Raw genomic sequence first — 15,413 nt, 5'->3', positions numbered from 1 at the left:
TGGGAACAATCTTACCAGCCCATTGTCTTGCCCTCCAAGCCTCTGCCCTGGTGGGGACCGACTGACAGGTGCTATGAGCTGGCCCTGGGCTGGTAGGATTGAGTAGATATTCCCTCGCATCCTTCGTCCTTAGTACCAGAGAGCCAGAGGAAGCTGGGAATGGAGTTGAGTTGTCTCTGTTCCTCTTGCTGTGCTTCCTCTCCCCCTGCCCAAGGTCACCTGGGATATTTGTACCTGGGGAAGAGGTGGCTGCCTGGGGGTGCTGTTCCTTCTCTGGAATTCTGTGGAGTTGATTATCTGGGAGTCCTGGGAGAAACAATCCCTGTTCAGTCCAGTGTCTCTCCTGTCCCCAACGGCCTAGCTATGAATGGAATGTTTGTGGATGTACCCCGTCCCCCAAAATGTTGCAGACTAACTTCCCCATGTGATGGTATTTGGATGGAGCCTTTAGGTGATGATTCATCCTCCTTTATAAGGCGGTGAGAAGATTAGACTCTCTTCCTACTCTGTAAGATTGTCCAGTGAGAACATGGCCCTCATTAAGAATTGGCTGTGCTGGCACTGGCTCTCAGACTCCAGCCTTTAGAACAGAACGAATAGGTGAGAAACCCACACCCCTTTTGGGCTACCCAGTTCAGCAGCTGGGGCCAGGGTACACCTGGTTTGCTAGGCAGCTTTTTAACACTGGTTCTGAGCAGCCTGCCCTGTCCTATGAGAGTCAGGGGACAACTCAGAAGCTCTGGAACGGGGCTGGGGCTGGCCTCAGGGAACAGAAGTACCTTGTGATCTTTAAGGCAAACCCAAACAGGTCCTGTTAGGGCAACCATTGTTTCCTGGGAGATGGGACTGATTTTCCAATCCCAAATTGGAACAGCTTTGTAGGTAAATTTTAAGTGGATCATTCCAGGCTGTCACAGGTATTGTAACACAGAGTGGTTGGAACAGTCTGAAGACACAAGCTGATTTCCCCCTTATCTTTGGCTAATGTCTAGCCCAAGGCTGCCAACCGGACTATAGTTTAGCCACTCAGAAGGTAGGGTTTGATTGACTGATTAATACCTTTGTGCCAGTAATGAGCTTCAAGGGTGCTGGAGAGTAACTGTTATAGGGGCAGAAGGCCATACCCTCCCCTGGTGGGGTGCCAGTCTTTTAAATCATAGGAACCTGCTGCTAGCTGTACCTGTGAAGTTTTGCTTTTCTTCTAAAGCTTAGTTCTCTGAAGGAACATGCATCAGCTCTTTGCATTTTGAAATTTCAAATGAGTTCCACAATTTTCCTAAGCAAAGAATGAATATGTGCCCTCTATTAGGGTGGTAAATGGGATGATTTTAAGCAGTTTAAAAAACTAAATTGTGGCAAGGAACATTAGTTTTATAAAGCAGACATCTGGGTGGGAAGTGTGGGTGAGGTATTAAGAACATTGTTATCATCGAATGAAAATTCTATGTTCGAGTTGTGAATGTTGGCCCCTCAGGTCTAATGGATGACCAGTGTGGTCATGGAAGCAGATGGGCTACAGTGCAATCGGGCAGAGGGTGCAATTGTCCTGAATTTACTATCTAGTAGGTGGACAAAATCCCCTCCCTCTCCAAGTCCTACTTTCCCTCCATGTTAAACAGAGATTGTGGGTGTTGCATTGGTCCAATGATTGAACAAAAGCTTAAACATAAATTATTTAGCACAGTCCCTGGCATGTTGGAAGGCTTGTGCCGTGGATGCTATTTTTGCTGCTGCTGTTGTTGGTGGTGGTGGGGCTTGAACTTAGGGCTTGGGCACTGTCCCTGAGCTCCTTTGCTCTAGGCTCGTGCTCTACCACTTGAGCCACTCTACCACTCTACCAGTGGATCCATAGCTCCATTCTGGCTATTTGCTGGTTAACTGGAGATAAGACTCTCAATGGACTTTTCTGCTGAAGCTGGTTTTAAATGGTGATCCTCAGATCTCAGCCTCCTGAGAAGCTAGAATTACAGGCCCAGGCATCTGCTGTGTACATTTTCTATTAGTGACCATCCTCTGTTTGAAAGCTCATCAGAATCACTCGGTGGCTCACTAGTGTCCAGGATGCTGGACCCTGCCACAAGTGTTTCTCATTGTGAGGACCTGGGATTTTGCAGGCTTATCAACTATCCAGGTGACACTGAAACCGGGGTCGTTTCTCGGTCATGAACTTGTCACTTGTCAGAGCAGGCTTCCTGCTCTGAAGCAGTTGGGCTATGGAATGAGACGAGCAGGAATGGTGGAGAGAATGATCTTTTCACAGCTTCTGCTCCTAACAGAGGATCAGGAAGCTCTTTTCTACATCATCTTGGAAGGTGGCAGCAGTGTCTGATTAAACATCTCTGTTCACAAACTGTTTAATGATGGATATGTTAATTAGCTTGATTGGGATAATCATTTAAAATGTGTATATGTATCACAACATCAAGTTGCACACCTTAGATGTATATAATTTTTTCTTTGTCTATTATACCTCAATCAAGCTGAAAAAAAGGGGAAGGAACAGACCCTACTGCAAAGCAAACCTTCTAGAAGGCACCTGGGGGGTGGAGGGAGGAATGGCTAGAGCCTGAAGACCCAACCTGGGTTCTGACTTATACAGCCTGGATTTCCTGTAGAGAGAATGATATGGGTTTATGGGAGGCTGAATATGCCAGTGTAGCTCAGAGAGAGTCTTCTCACAGGGATTCAAATGGCTCAAGGGAACAGTGTTGGAAAGAGGCCTTAAAGGCTGAGTTAGGGTGTCTGGACTTTTTCTACCAGTTACCTCTTCTCAACATCATTCATTGCCTTTGTTGTTTCCCTTTAGGAGCACAGTTTCAGGGTGCAGTCTGGGCATAATTTCTCCTATTTTTTATTTTTTGGCCAGTCCTGGGGCTTGAACTCAGGACCTGGACACTGTCCTTGGACTTTCTCAAGGCTAGCACTCTACCACTTGGACCACTACACTACTTGCAACTTTTTCTGTATATATGGTATCCAGGATGGAACCTAGGGCTTTGTGCAAGCTAGGCAAGCCCTTTACCACTAGGCCATGCTCCTGGCACATTTTCTCCTCTTGATGTCCACTCTATTCCCTGTTGAAGCCAAGGGCAGAGAAAATCCCAAGCTCCAGCTGGACCCCTGAGAACATATGGGCTGTGGAATTCAGAATAAGAGAGAGCCATCTTCTTCATTAATTGATTAATGTAATTAAAGAAAGCTAAGTATGTCGATGGCGACCACATTAGAGATAATTTGTACAGGCAATTAGCTGGGCTCCTTTCTTCATGCTAGCTGTCTCCTTCTTCATGCTACATGTTCTGCGCAGCTACCTTAAGGGTCTTTGGTGGGTTTGGCTTGAGCCTGGCCTTCTTGAACCTTATTCTGGGACCTTAAAAAGAGTGCCTGAGTCCCTAGATGTAGGGCATAGACAAGTTCAATGACCTTCTGATTCTTGTCTTCCCTCCCCCCACCAATTCGATAGGGACAATGAGGAGTGACAACAATGAGTGACAGTGAGGAGATGCAAACATTGGGGCCTATTTTTCCTGTGTCTTTCTTTCTTTTCTTTTCTTTTTTTTTTTTGCCAGTCTTGGGCTTGAGCTCAGGGCCTGAGCACTGTCCTTGGACTTTCTCAAGGCTAGAGCTCTACCACTTGAGCCTCAGCACCATTTCTGGCTTTTTTCTATGTATGTGGTACTGAGGAATCGAACCCAGGTCTTCATGCATGCTAGGCAAGCACTCTACCACTAGGCCAAACTCCCGGCTCCTATGTCTTTCTAAGGACATCTTCCTTATTAGCCCTGGTGACCATTCCTAGACATACCTGCTCATGGCCTGTGATATTTCAGTAAAGTTTTTAAGGAAGCCATAGATCTGTTTTTTTTTTCCTGTCAGTTCTGGGGCTTGAACTCAGGGCCTGAGCACTGTCCTTGGGGCTTTCTCAAGGCTAGAGCTCTACCACTTGAGCCATAGCACCATTTCCAGCTTTTTCTATGTTTTTGGTAACTGAGGAATTGAACCCTGGTCTTCGTGCATGGTAGGCAGTCACTCTACCACTAGGCCAAACCCCAACCCATAGATCTGGTTCTTACCCTATGACTCTACTCCAGTTCTGTCTTCAGCCTCATTTGTTCTCCTGGAGCTGTCTCTGCGTCTCTGAGCTTTTCTTTCTTTTCTTTCTTTCTTTCTTTCTTTCTTTCTTTCTTTCTTTCTTTCTTTCTTTCTCTTTGTCACACACACACACACACACACACACACACACACACACACACTTACTTCTCTGGCCAAGCTAAAGCCCTTTATACAGTCAGATCTTCTCCTTGGTCACCTGATCCACAGATCTAGTTTCTGGTACATTTTCTCCACCAGGGCCAAAAATCTCTACAGCAGACTCCTTCATTTTCCTGTCCCAGCCTTCCCATTAGGATCCCTTTCTAGGGCTCTCAACTTTTGTCATTAGCCTGCTTTTGTGAACTCAGTAGATCCTAAGGAGGCCTTTTGGGTGCCATCTCTCAGACTCCCTTATATTCTCTCCCTTGTTTTTCTTTTCTTGCCACCCATCCCTGTAGCTGTCTCCAAGGTCTTCTGTCCTTGACATCTACATCTTCTTAAAGATGCCTGCCACAGACCATGGGGTTCCCTGTTCCCATCCTCCACTCTGGCTGTATCACTTTGTGTCAGCTGCTCACATCCTTGCCAACACTTAATATTGTTAGTTTGTATTTTTTGCTAATTTGTATTGCAGTGAAAAGATGGTATGTGCTTCAAAGAAGGCATTACTGTAGAAATAGGACCCTGGATAGAATTGGAATCAGGGGCAATCAGCTGTGTACAGATGTGGGGATTGGAAGAAGCATGAGATCTTAGAGAAGGCATGAGGATCGTGAGGTGGGAGAACAACGAGCTGTGGGCAGAGTGAGAGGAGATGAGATTGTTGAAGTTGCTGAGTATCAGACTGAGTAGGGTCTTGAAGGCCAAGATTTGCAGAGTAGAAGATGCTGATTATTCCTAGCTACTAAGAAGGTAGATGTCTGGAGGATTGTGGTTCAAGGCCAGCCTGTGCATCAAGTTTAGTGGGATCCTGTTCAACCAACAAGCCAGTTGTAGTGGTACATGACTATAATCCAAGCTGGGTTGGGAGGATCTCAATCTGAGGCTGGACCCAGGCAAAAATATGAGATTCTATCTGAAAAATAATTAAAAGTAAAAAAAAAAGTTCTGGGGCCATGGCTGAAGAGGTAGAACACATGCTTAGCAAATGTAAGGCCCGAGTTCAAATGCTAGAATCAAGAATATATGAGCTAAAGAGCTTCTAGATGACTTTATCACTAAATTCAACCAGACATTCAAAGATTTAACCTCCATTTCTCCCCACAAATAGAGGCAAAGGTCCTATTTCAAACTCATTTTTATGGTGACATCATCACTTGAACACTGAAGGGCCTTTGACATGTCGGACAGCATCGAGGCACCATAGATTCCAAGAAAAATAAAATTACAGGCCAATGTCTCAGAAGAACAGATGTGAAACATCTCAAAAAATACTAGGAAGTCTTGTTCAATAACACATCCCAGAGATTATACATTACTACCAAGTAGAACTGGTCTCTGGAGGCAAGGGCAAGCCTCTACAGATCAACCAATGTGATGCACAGCATCAATAGGATAAAAAGATAACGTCCACACAATCATCTCAACAGATGTACCAGAAAACCCCACATTTGATTAAGCTCAACCTATTTTCTGGATTAAAAACCCTCAGCAAAACAAGATGATTGTGAGGAGGTAGAGGGAGGGAAAGTGGGAGAAAAACTTGAGGGGGGTAACAATGTTCAAGAAGTAATGTACCCACTACCTGAAGAATGCAGCAACACCACTGTACATTACCCCAACAATAAAATTAGATATGAAAGGAAATTTTTTCAATATAAACCAGACCAACTGTGAAAAGCACACAAGCTGGGATTGAAGGTGTGGCTCCAGCGGTAGAGGACCTGCCAGCATGCACAAAAACCCATATTTAAACTTGTCTCCTACACACACCCAAAATACACAGAGCCGATGACATAATTAATGGGATAAAATGGAAAACTTTTTCTTATCAACAACCAGGCGTAAATCTAGGGTTCTTATTCTCACTGCTACTGTTCAACTTGTGATGTTAGCAAGAGCAATTAGACAAGAAAAAGAAATACTACACCTACAGATAAAAAAATAATGAAGTGAAATATTCCATTTGTTGAAGACATCCTATAGGAAGGAAATCCTAAAGACTCTACAAATAACCTTTTTTTAAAAAAAAGTATTATTAAGGTGTATTGAGTCAGGTAATGATTCCTTCCCTTCCCTTCCATTTCTTTTCCTTTGTCTCTCTCTTTCTTTTTTTTGGACAATGTCACTCCTTCCTCTACTTTCCCCATTTCCCCCACCCATCCTTGTCCACAAGTTACATAGATCATTTCCCGGTGTCAACTGAATAGCATGACTGTATGGCTACAAATAAAACTAACCATGAATTTGGTGAAACTGTGGAATGCAAAATCAACCTGCGTCTGCAACTGAAGCAGACGCAAATAATCTGCTGTTGGAGGTCAAAACCATGAAACAAGGCAGAGATTATTCCCAGGCAACAAGTGGGATGGGACACCTGCCAGAGAACTCTGGAGCCTGAGCACCTTGTCAAGCAAGAATGGGAGGAGCTGTGAACCAGGGCAAAGACATTTCCTGACCTCTCCATGATACAAAAATCATCTCTCCCTTCTGAAGAAGCAAGAGAATTCCTTAACTTGAAAATCCAAACACTTATTAAAGTTGGAGGATTGAAAAATTTAACAGGTTGACAGGTCTGTCAACTCTGGAGATATCATTCAGGATGAGAGGTCCACCTCAAGTTCTGAATGTTAGAACCCTTCTAGTGAATGGTTCAAGACCCACATGCCACCAAATTCTCTTTATCTGTAGAATATCAACCCTGTGGGACGTTTAACAACTATTCTAATGAAAAATGCTTGTCCTCTGAGTAAAAAGTAAGGAATATTATGAATATTCTCTTTCCAAATTTATGTATTGGAATCTTAATCTTTAATGTGATAGTCTCTAGGAGGTGATGAGGACATTAGTATGGAACCCCTAAAAACAGGATTAATGCTTTTATTCCAGCAGCCCAGGGGCTGGGATGTAGCTCAGCAGCAAAGTGCTTGCCTAGCAGGTGCAACGTCCTGGGTTCAATCCCCAGTACCAAAAAAAGAAAAGACAAAAACAAGTTATTCTAGCAGCTCCAGAGAGTGCTCTCATACTTCCACTATTGTGAGGATGGAGCCATTCTGCATCCTGAAAGGGGGCGTCAGAATCTGGCTATGTTGGTGCCTTGATCTTGAACTTCTAGCTTCTCAAACTGTGTAGAGTATGTTTCTGTTGTCTCGGTTTTGTCTAGTACATGGTGTTTTTACAGTGGTTGGATCTCTGGTGGATACAGGAACTCTTTCATTCCTGAGCTGGGTTGTGGAACCCTGCTCTGTTTTGGAGGAAGTGGGTACATTGGAGAAACTAGGTGGACCTTTGCTGGCGGTTGCTGGTGCCTTACAGAGGTTAGGCCAAATCAGCGACCAGGTGCCTCCCTGTTATACGAGGTCAGAACCTTGTCCAAGGGTGCTATAGGAGCAAAGGGGAGAGGAATTAGGCAGGTCAGGGAAGGTTACATTCTCCAGATCATGTTAAATTTGTTCTTGAAAGAGGAATAAGAGTGTATAAAGCAAGTGAGGGTGGGAATGGCATTCCAGACATGAAATGCCGTAGGTACAGAGGGACTGAGGTGGAAACACCATTTATGTGGGAGAAGGACAAAGCCCACTGTGTGTGGAAGGGAGTAGGCTTTCGGTGGGATGCCAGAAGATGAAGGGGAATAAGTTCAAGCTCAACAGTGAATGCCAAGATGTCAAGGTTTGGTTCCTGCATGGGACAACTCAGCAGATTTTTTTTTTTTAGACACAAGCAATTGCTCTGTTTCATAGTTCATGCTTAGAATACTAGCTATGCTGGAGGCTGAGAATGGGAATTTCATAGTTCAAGGACAGACCAGGCAAAAAGTTTGTGAGACTTTATCTCAACCAATAAAAGCTAGATGGGCCAGTAATTTCAGCATAAATAGAAGGATCACAGTCCATTAAGACTGGCCATAAACACAGAGATTTTATGCATCCATCAGAAATAATGATATTGCATCATTTGAAAGGAAATGGAAAGACTTGGAAAAAAGTATATTGTTAGTCAGACCCAGAGAAACAAAGGTTACATGTCTTCCCTGATTTGTGGTAGCTCGAATGAGTCTATAAACCAATCAGTAAACACATTGGGTAGTATGCAAGTGATTGCAAATGAATCAACTGAAGTACAGTAGATTCTATAAGAAGCTCAAATAGTGTGATTTTGTAGGAAGACAAAGTCAAAGGCCCAACAAAATCAGCCCCAGGAAATGGGTTCAGAGGAGAAGGATTTGATCCTGCAGAATCAAATATCTGCAATCCTTGTAGAAGGATCCTCCCTCTACAAGAGCAGAGCTGTCTGGGAGTCTATATTCTTAAACTGTTTCAAGTGGCAATATTCTAATCACACTGTTCGGCACTGCGCCTTTCTCATTTAACAATCTGTCTTGGAGATGGTTTCATATCCTTACATAAAGAGCTGTCTCATTTTTGTTTTAGCAGCCATAAAGATTTCCATTGTACGAATGTATGGCAATTTATCTAAGTGGCCCCCTCTTGACGTACATTGAGGCTGTCTCGCATCTTCTGTTATTATAAACTGTGCTGCTGTACATAGCTTTGAACATCCAACTTTGCATACATATATGCAAGTATGGCTGTGGATGCATCCCAGAGCAGAGGGATTTATGGGTCAGTGGCTGTGTGCCTGGAAAATCTTGACAAAAGTGGTGTTGAATTGTCATCTGCAAAAACGGTGCCAATTTATACACAAGTGTGTTGGCTTGTCTAGCAACATAGGATGTGATCAAGCTCCTTGAACCTTGACCTTAAAAAAATGTATCTCATCAGAGTTTGAGTTGACATTTCATATGTGTGTGTGTGTGTGTGTGTGTGTGTGTGTGTGTGTGTGTTTGTATGCATGTGTCCATTGTGGGGCTTGATATTAGGGCCTTGGTGTTTTCCCTGAGCGTTTTGCTCAAGGCTAGCACTCCACCACTTGAGCCATAGCTCCATTTTATGCCTAGGCTGGCTTTGAACTGCAATCCTCAGGTCTCAACCTGGAATGAGCCACCAGTGCCTGGTGACATATCTTTGTTTTTTAAAATTAGGACAGCAGTTGAACAATCCTTTTGAGCTAACTTTCCTGATCTGTTTATTCATATCCTTTGCATATACACACATATGTATATATGTGTATATGTGTGACATGTATATGTGTGTACATATATTATTTTTCCATGCACATGCCCATTGACCCATGTATATATTATATTGGGTTTCTATATATTATATGGGTCAATATAATCACATATTTTTTCATTCATATACTCACTGACACCCCCCCCCCACACACACAATGCATTACTGGGTTGATGGATTCTTAACTCCTTTCTGCTGGTAGATTTCACCCTACCTATACTGTAGATACACATTCCAGCACATGTCGAGTTTGTATATAAAATCCCCTGCTCTGAGGTCATTGACCACAACATGGCAGAGGCTAGGGGGAAGAGGATTTTGTTTAGTGTGCCATGGAGACAGGGAACAGGGCAGAGTCTTTGTATAGCTTGACGCTGGAGGAGAGGAGCACAGAAACCTCCCAGGGGTTCACTACCATCCTCCTTGCCCACGCTCCAGGGGTCCTCTCTGCTCAGTTTCTCCTTTCCTAATATTAGCACAGGCCCAGCCCTGCCCCCTGTCACCGCAGTGATTATCCAGCAAATTAACCGCAAGCTGTTGTGTCCTCAGCTGCCACTCTGAGTAATGACTTTATAGTCGACGCTCTCATCTGCAATTTGCATGTGCAATAAATGCAGAAATAAAGACCCAATCCATATGAAGAAAAGGACCAAGGAGTAGGAGTGGGGTGGGAGGAAGAAATCATGAATTTTGTGGACTGCATCTTACAGTCTGCCTTCACTTTCCTTGTGAGTGATGCAGGCATCGCCTGCGTTTGATGGATAGCCACATCGGTTAAAGGATGGAGGCAGACAGACGAGAGGCAGAGAGCCAGGCTCACAGGAAGTCATTCCTAAGTGAGTCTTTGAGAGTAGGATGGTAATTCTCCAAGCCTCAGTTTCTCTGTCTCTAAAATGGTGGTAATAGTGTTTCTCTCCAACTGGATGTTAGAGACCTCAGATTTTTGGAACATGGTACATCCATTGTAAATATTATGTCTCTTCTTCCATCTCCTCCCCCTTATCTTCTTCCCTCCTTGCTTTCTCTTTCCTCTTCTCTTCTTCTCCCTTCCCTTCTCCTCCTTTCCTTTCCTCCTTTCCCCTTCCCTCCTCTTCTCTCCTTTCCCCTCCCCTCTCCTCCTCCCTTCCTTTCCCCTCTCTGATCTACTTTCCCTTTCTCTCCCTTCATTTTCTCTTCCTTTCTTTCACTCTTTCCTTCAGTCGTAGCAAATAGGTTTTTTTTTAAAGTCATCATTTAATTTGAAGGTAATTACTGCTTTGTATGAAATTTTAAGGAAAAATAAGTACCTTGTATATCTTTTGCCAAAGTCATCCAGTGGTAATACCTTCTAAGACTGTAGCACAATGTCTCAACGAGGATATTGACATTGCTTCAACTCACAGAGCTTATTACTCCTTCCCTTCTTCTATTCCCACTTGCGTACGTACATGTAAATTGAGTTATACAGACTTGCTTATTTGTTACGTGTCTACTACAATAATCAAGATCTGTGTACTCGTCTATTGTATAGACAAGGCCCCCTCATATGGCTGTTGATGATGGCACCCACTTCCTTCCTGCTCCCTAGCTCCAGTCTTCAATCCCTACATACCATTCACTCAGCTCTTCAGTTCTAAGGTGGTTTCTCTCCTCCCCCTAGTTCTGGGGCTTGATCTCAGTCAGGAGCTTGAGATTGCCTGCTACGGTGGTGCTCTACCACGTGAGCCATACCACATGTCAAGTCTTACATTTTGGGGGGGGTAGGGGATTGGTTGTTTGGAGATGGAGTCTGCCCTATCAGGCCTCAAACTGCAGTCCTTTGGATCTCAGCCTCCGGAGTAGCTGAGATTATAGATGTGAGCCACCAGGCCCCACCTATCTCTAAACATCTATTTTTTCGATAGTCTTATAAAAATGGAGTCACACAGCTATAATCTTTTCAGATTGACTTTATTTATTCAGCATAATTTTTTTGAGATTTAGAGAAGGTAAGTATGTGGGCACAATTCCTTTTTAAATTGCAAATGCTCTTCCACATGTAGCTGTACCAGAGTTTGTTTAACCATTCTTTCACGGAAGCATATTTGACGTCTGCTAATAAAACTGCTGTGAATATCCATACAGGTTTTCTAGGGGATCAGTATTCCAGGGGGCAATTGTTAGGTTATCTGGTACTTGTGTGTTCAGTTTTTATACACATTGCTAAGCTGTTGTCTGACATGGTGTGTCTTATGATGCTCTTACCAGTCAGATGTGAGTGACCTGGTTTTTCTGTATTCTTGCCAAAATTTGGAGTTGCCATTGTTTTTAAATTTTAGTTGTTTTTGGCAGTCTGTGTGGTATCTCATTGTGTTTTATTTATTAAGTTTTGAGACTGAGTCTCAGTATTTACCCTGGGCTGGCCTCAAATTCAAAATCCTCCTGTGTTAGCCTCCTGAGGATGGAGCATGCCCATACTCAGCTTAGATTTCTCTTTTCTTAAGGGCCAACGATATTAAAAATCTTTTTTTTTTTTGTCAGCTGTGGGGCTTGGGCACTGTCTCGGAGCTCTGAATTCTGTCACTTTGAGCCACAGCACCACTTCCTGTTTTCTTGAGTAGTTAATTGGAGATAAGAGTCACAGGTGGACTTTTCTGCCTGGGCTGGCTTTGAATTGAGATCCTCATATCTCTGTCTCCTGAGTAGCTAGGACTACAGGTGTGAGCCACTAATCCTGGCTTAAATATCTTTTGACATATTTATATTTTTACATCTCTCTGTCTGTTTTGATGAAATATCTCTCTTTTGCCTTTCTTTCTTCTTTCTTTCTTTCTTTCTTTCTTTCTTTCTTTCTTTCTTTCTTTCTTTCTGTTTCTCATCTTTAATAAACCATGCACATGTAGAAGGTTAAAAAATAACAAAAACAAAAAATGAAGATGCCATGCCAAGTGTCTCCATGTTTGCGTCCTGTGTCCTGTCTCCTGGTCGTTCTCCGGTCTTCGTGGCCCTCTTGATTCAGCTTTTCATTGCTTTCGCCAATTTTCTACTTGAGTAGTTTACTTTTTTTCACTGTTGAGGTTACATTTTTTGTCTCTTTTCAGATAACAGCTTTATTGAGATATAATTCACATACCATAAAGTTTACTCTTTAATAGTGTACAGCTGAGTAATTTTCTTTTATTTTCACAGAGCTGTGCATGTATTGCTACAATCCAATTCAAGAACATTTCATTACCAGAAGAAACTTCTGGTAAGTACTGAATAATAGTTACCTCTAGTCTGTTTTCTGTCTCTGTGAATTTTCCACGTGTGTGTGTGGGGGGGGGTACTGGGCATTGAACTCAGAGCTTTATCATCTCTCCTCACTCCACTCTATGTCTCCAGCCCCTGGACCTTTTATATAAATGGAATCCTACAATGTATGACCTTTTAGGTTAATGGTTCAAGTCTCATCTGTGTTGTAGAATGCTTTAGAATGTATCACTTTTTATGGGTGAGTAATATTCTAGTATTTTTCTGCCATTTTTCAATGGATGGGTATCTGTGTTATTTCTACTTTTTGGCTATTACAGATAATGCTGCTATGAACATATATCTTCAACATTTTTCATTTTTTGACTCTCTTGTATACATACTTAAGCCTGGGAATACTAGTCTCTGTAGTAACTGTTTTGAGACAGTGCCAGCTTATTTTCTTGAGTGGTTGCGCCATGTTACAATCTCACCAGCAGTGAGCACAGGAAGGGTAACAGTTGTTACCATCTACTAATTGTCATGAAATGTCTTCTCATTGTGTGTGTGTGTGTGTGTGTGTGTGTGTGTGTGTGTGTGTGTTTGTGTTTGTGTGCTTAAGCGGTTTCTCACTGTGGTTTGATTGACATTACTAATGATGGTGACATCATTTGCTTATTGGCTATTTGTATGTATCAGAGAAATGCCTATTCAAAACCTTTGCCTATTTTTTTTTTTTGCCAGTCTTGGGCTTGAGCTCAGGGCCTGAGCACTGTCCTTGGACTTTTTCAAGGCTAGAGTTCTACCACCTGAACCTCAGCACCACTTTCGGCTTTTCTATACTTATGTAGTTCTGAGGATTGAACCCTGGTCTTCGTGCATGCTAGGCAAGCACTCTACCACTAGGCTAAACTCCCAGCCCAACCTTTGCCTATTTTAAAACTGAGCTATTTGTCTTTTTCTGTCAAGTTATATAAAAGTTCTATATGTAGCCAATTTGAAGTCTTTTATCAACTATATTATTTACAAAGAGTTTCTCCAGTGCTTGTGGGTGGTCATTTTACTTTCTTTTTTATATTAAAGAAGAATCACTTTTATTAATTTTTATTTATACATTGTGGGTTATTGAGAAACAATGGCATCATATCTTAACTTTCTTCCTTTTTTTCCCTTTGTCAGCTATGGGGTTTGAACTCAGGGCCTGTGCACTGTCCAAGTCTACCATTTGAGCCACAGAGCCACTTCTAGTATTTAAGTAGTTAGTTGGAGATAAAAGTCTCATGGAGGACTTTTTTTTTGTCCCTGCTGGCTTGGAACCAGGATCCTCAGATCTCAGCCTCCTGAGTAGCTGAATAGCTAGGATTACAGGCCTGAGCCATAAGCACCTGGCCTCTCTTTCTTTTCTTTCCTTTCTTTTCCTTCCTTCCTTCCTTCCTTCCTTCCTTCCTTCCTTCCTTCCTTCCTTCCTTCCCCACCTCCCCTTTCCTCTTTGTCATGGGGCTTAAACTCTGGGCCTGGACACTGTCCCTTAGCTTCTCAGCTCAAAGGTAGTTCTCTACCACTTTGAGCCACAGAGCCACTTCTAGTTTTCTGGTGGTTAATTGGAAATTAAAAAAGTCTCACAGACTTTCTTTCATGACTAGACTGGCTTTGAACCATGATCCTCAGATCTCAGCCTCCTGAGTAGCTAAGATTACTGGCTTCTCTACTTTCTTGACAGTGTTGTTTGATGCACTGATTTTTTTTTTTTTTTTGCCAGTCGTAGGGCTTGAATTCAGGGCCTAAGCCCTGTCCTTGGACTTTTTCTGGAGACTAGAGCTCTACCACTTGAGCCAGAGCACCACTTCCAGCATTTTTCTATGTATTGATACCGAGGTCTTTGTGCATGCTAGGCAAGCACTCTACCACTAGGCCAAACTCGCAGCCCCTGATGTACTGATTTTTAAATTTGATGAAGCCTGATTTTTTTTCTCCCTTTGTTGTTTAGTCTTCTGGTATTATATCTGAGAGAATTCTGCCTAGAATCTGAAAACATGAAGATGTATTCTTTATATTTTTTTCTAAGACTTTATGGATTTAATTCTTCTATTTAGGTCTTGTTAATTTGGGGTTAATTTTTACATTCTGTGAGGATGTGGATTTCTTTTTGTCCCAACACCATTTATTTTTTTTGAGGAGACAAATTTCTCCATTAAGTTGGAGAAAGATTATGGTCTCCATTGAGACCGTACTATAGATGTTCAACTTCGGGATTTAGAATTTGATTCCCTCTTCCTGTCTTTACACCAGCTTAACAATGTCCTGATTTCTGAGGCAGAATAGGATGTTTTAAAATTGGGAAGCATGAGTCTTTTTACCTTGTCCTGCCTTTCCAAGATGATTTGCCTATTCTCTCTACTGTTATTTTTATCTGTTCTTGTGTTTACATATGTATTTTAAAGGTCACCTTGTCAATTTCTTCAACAAAAGAAATGAAGTTTTTGGTGGAGATGGTATGAATTCTGATGCTCTCTAGGGGTGTGGGTTTGTCTCTCTGCCAATGAAAAAATTAAAAAGCAAGGAAGTGTTTAAAGCAGACAGAGCACAGTTATTTGAAAACCAAAGGACAGAAGTGAAGCACTCTCATTAGAGAGGGGTTCCAGAGCTGGGGACCCAATGAAGTTCCTCACCCGCAGATATTAGAGAACCATGGCTCCTCCCATGTCTCCTTTCCAGGCTCTGTGTGGATGGCATCACGGCTGTGTAATTACAGCCTCAGCTCTTTTTATTGATTGGCCAGGAACCCAAGGCATTATGGGAAGAGGCATTTGAGTGAGAACTTGGGGCATTCTGGGGAGAAGT

This window comes from Megascapheus bottae, chromosome 18 (genome assembly GCF_031878675.1).
Source record: "Megascapheus bottae isolate mThoBot1 chromosome 18, mThoBot2.hap1, whole genome shotgun sequence".
NCBI classification, from domain to species: domain Eukaryota; kingdom Metazoa; phylum Chordata; class Mammalia; order Rodentia; family Geomyidae; genus Megascapheus; species Megascapheus bottae.
This window is presented reverse-complemented; position numbering follows the sequence as displayed.